Raw genomic sequence first — 4,511 nt, forward strand, 5'->3', positions numbered from 1 at the left:
GACATCTGCAGCCCACAGCTACTTCATCTGGGTTGATTAAGATGCTTTTTTGCTGGTCTTTGGAAAGTGTGGTTACCTATCATTTTCTCTGGTCGCTAAAGACTTCTCTTTCCTATTTCTCTACCTCTCCTCCCACTCTACATACATTGGCTTTAAAACTGAGACAGTAGTAGGCTTGGAAAAGGCTTTACAATCAAGCTTCCAAATCAATCCATCAGGCTGGCCCTGCAATAGAGGCTGTAGTTCTAGAACGACTGGCAGATACCTTAGCCATTACTTACAGCCGAAATGACTTCCTCTGCTGTTCTCCCACTCAGCCACCTACAACCTGCACAGATGGAACATGTTTGCAGAGTATCAGATGATCTGCCTTTTGGCAGAAGTACTAATCAAATAGACCTGGTGCTATAAGTATGTATTTTAATTTTTCCACTGCAGAACAGATAACGCTTAGGCATCAGAGGTGTGGGCTATCATTAGCCATCTCCTTCAATTCTTTACTTTCTGCTTCTATTGACACCTCGTAAATCTATCATCTGAGGATACTTTTCAGTATAATAAAAAGAGCAAAGGATGAGCTCACACAGTCCTGATTCTAAATTTTAGGTCTGGTACTTTTTAAAAAAGTTTTTTATTGTGAATCGAGTGTTCATTTACATGGGAGAGCCCCAGCATTACATTTATCCTATCATATTTCGTTTCATTGCAATTATAAAAATCCCCTCCATGCGTCATCATTCTACAACATTTGCTTCCAATCCCTTTTTTTTTTTTTTTTTTTGATGTACACCAAAGGACTCAGGAATACATAACCATTCAAACAACCAAAGGGTATACCCTGCATGCCAGCGCCCCCAGTCACCAGCACACAGACCTTCTCCCTCCTTGAGTCTAGAGTCCCCAGCTGCTCCGTCTCTCCACATCATCTCTGCCTCCATCTCTGGTGTTGTTGCTTCTCTGGATAGGGTCCTGCACTCCGATCTTCTCCCTTAATGGTCCCAGGGTCCTCCGTTTCTGGACTGCAAAATCAACCACTCCTCTCCTTTTGTTAAAAAAGGTCTACATTTGCATTTGCAACATTCACAATCAGTCCTGATAGCAATTATTCACTATTGAACCACAAAAGTCTTATCCCCATCTCCTTTCACCAGTCCTGTCTAGGCAGGTTGGAAACAATACAGTGAAGTGTCTACCTTTCCCCACACCCTCTGAAACTAAGCTCCTTCTTGAAAACTCGTAAGCCAGCCACTTTGTGCCTTTGTTGTCATTGTTGTTAAGTGCCATCGAGCGTGTTCCCGACCCATAGCGACCCTGTACAGGGTTTCTGAGGCTGTAAATCTTTACGGGAGCAGAAAGCCTCATCTTTCTCCCATGGAGCAGCTGGTAGTTTTGAACTGCTGATCTTAAGGTTCACAGCAAGATTCGTAACCATTATGCTACCAGAGCTCCTTTGCCTTTGTAGCCCCCTCCATTTTGGATAGCCAATGTCTTAAGTTGCCCATCCCTGTCAATCCTGTGTACCTAGGAGGTGGGAATGATCCTTGCTGTAAAGATTCATTCCCTCTTTTAAGCTACTACATCCATAAGCACAGGTTAAGTTCATCAAATAGGCTGAAGACGGATTTACAAGCTTCCTACAGGGATGTTTCTGGCTATTCCTTTATCTCCCACTCAAGTGTCTATTTTACGATAATTGTTGTTGTTGTGAAGTGCCATAAAGTCGAATCTGATCCAAAGCAACCCTGTATAGGGTTTCCGAGGAGCAGCTGGTGAGCTTGAGCCACCAACCTTGTGGTTCAAACTGACTGTGTAGTCTAGTGCATTAACCCACAGCACCACACCAGGACTACAATTTACAATAGTAGACAAGGCAAATCAAGATTCATAAGACAGTCTAACATCTTAACATTATTACACCTCTTTTACCCATTCAAACCATGCCTCAATCCTGTATCACAAAGCCCTGCTGTTCCAAAGTTGAGCATATATCACTATTCACCTCTGTCCCTCTTAGCCCACACAAACCTGCCTAAATGTTCTCCCATTAGCCTTGTTCTAACATTCTCCTCCCCCTTCTTGTGTGTTGCACCCCAAAATAGCAAAAATGTCTTGTGTCTATTCCCTACTGTGTGATCCATCTTCTCCTCCCTCCCCTTGTCACATCCCCTACACTCTGGTAACCAACAAATAATTTTTCTCCCCGCCCCCCTTTTACTGTGGTTTTTTTTTCCATAAGTTTTTACAATAAAGGTCCTATATTTTTCCTGTTGTGACTAATTTCACTCAGCAAAATGTCCTCAAGTTTCATTCATACTATGTGACCGCTTGCAGCTTCCTTGTTATTCTTCAAGGTAGCATAATATTCCATTGTGTGAATGTACCAAAGTTTGTTTATCCATTCTTCATCGATGGGTACTTAAGATGTCTCCATCTTTTTGCTATTGTAAATAGTATTGCTATGAGCATTAGTGTGCATATATCGACTTGTGATATGTCTTATATTTATTTTGGATAAATACCAAGTAGAGGAATTGCTGGGTCATAAAGTATTTCTATTTCCAAGCTTCTGTGGAAGTGCCATGCTTTTCAGACTGGTTGGATCATTTTTGCAATCCCCCAAGCAATTTAGGGGGGGGGTTCCAGTCTTTCCACATCTTTGCCAGCATTTATTATCCTCTACTTTTTTAAAAATTTGCTGCTATTATTATGTGAGATGACAGCTTATTGTTGTTTTGATTTGCAACTCTCTAATGGCTAGTGGTTATAAACATTTCTTCATACATTTGTTGGCTACCCAAATCTCTTTCTTGCTGAAGTGTCTGCTCATGTCCTGTGCACATTTTTTAATTGGGTTATTTGTGATTTTCTTATAGAGGTGTTGTAGTTTCCTATATATTTTAGAAATTAGTCCTCTGTCTGATGTGTCATTGCAAAAGATTTTTTCCCATTCTCTGGTCTCCCTTTTTACTCTTTTGGTGAAGCCTTTGATGCACATAAGTTTTAATTTTTAGTAAGTCCCATTAATCTATTTTGTCTACTTTTGTTTATGCAATTTTCACAATGTTTGGTAGTGTGTGTGTGCTCTGTATTATCAGATCCTTCAATTTTCAACCATATTTTTTCATTGATGGCATTTATATTTCTGGGATTCACATTTAGGTCTTTAATCCATGCTGAGTTGGTTTTTGTATAAGGTGTGAGGTGAAGGTCTTGTTTCAGTCTTTTGCATCTCACTTTCCAATTCTTCCAGCACCATCTGTTAAAGAGACTGTTTCCTTCCCATCGAATATACTAAGGCCCTTTGTTGAAAATCTGGATTTTCAATTCTATTCCATTGATCTATGGATCTTTCATTGTACCGTTACCAAGCTGTTTTGACCACTGTAGCTGTGTAGTACATTTTGAAATCAGGGATTGAGAGGCTTCCAACTTTATTCTTCTTCTTAAGCAGTGCTTTGCTTATCCTGGGTCTGTTTTCTTTCCATATAAAGTTTGTAATTGCTTTTTTCCATATCTTTGAAGAATATTGTTGAAATCTGGATTGGGATGGCATTATATGTGTAGATTGCTTTGGGCTGTATTGATATTTTCACAATATTAAGTCTTCCTATCCAGGATCATGGTATATTCTTCTATTTTTGTAAATTTCTTATGGTTTCTTGTAGTCGTGTTTTGTAGATTTCTTTGTATAGGTCCTATGTTTCTCTGGTTACATTTGTTCCTAGATATTTTATCCTTTACGCGGCTATTGTGAATGGTATCATTTTACTTTTTCAATGCTGTCATTATTAGTATGTTTTCCTTTTTCTTATTTACATGGTGGATTACATTGATTTTTTTTTTTTCTAATGTTGAACCATCCTTGCATACCTGATATGAATCCCACTTGGTCATGATGTATTATTTTTTTGATGTGCCTTTGAATTCTGTTGGCTAGGATTTTCTTGAAAATTTTTGCATCCATGTTCCTGAGGGATATTGGTCTATAATTTTCTTTCTTAGTGATGTACTTCCCTGGTTTTGGTATGAGGGTTATGCTTGCTTCATAAAACATATTAGAAAAATTTCCATCCTTTTCTATATTCTGGAATATTTGAGGAGAATTTGGTTTGTTGATGATGCATAGAGGGGATTGAAATCATGGCAATGAAACGATATACAAGAGAATGAATGTAAAGCTAATGTTTTCCCATGTAAATTATCACATAACTCACAATAAAACATTTAAAAAACAAAACAAGAAAAACTCCCCTCTGAAAAAATCCAGGCCCAGATGGCTTCACTGGTGAGTTTTACCAAGTATTAAAGCTCACCAATCAGAGCTCATGCCTACTCCTTTATTCCCATTGAGTCTTAGTCTTGGAAGGGGCTTTGCCCTGAGGGGACCTGACCACTTGCCTTTATGTCTCCTGGGCAAGAAACTTGCTTATTCTGGTAGTAAACAATCACACTGCCGTTATTGTTTTTGTATTTTTCCTGTCAGTCTTTCTTTCAAGAGTATCTTCTGTTCT

This window comes from Chrysochloris asiatica, unplaced genomic scaffold (assembly GCF_000296735.1).
Source record: "Chrysochloris asiatica unplaced genomic scaffold, ChrAsi1.0 scaffold00101, whole genome shotgun sequence".
Lineage (NCBI taxonomy): Eukaryota > Metazoa > Chordata > Mammalia > Afrosoricida > Chrysochloridae > Chrysochloris > Chrysochloris asiatica.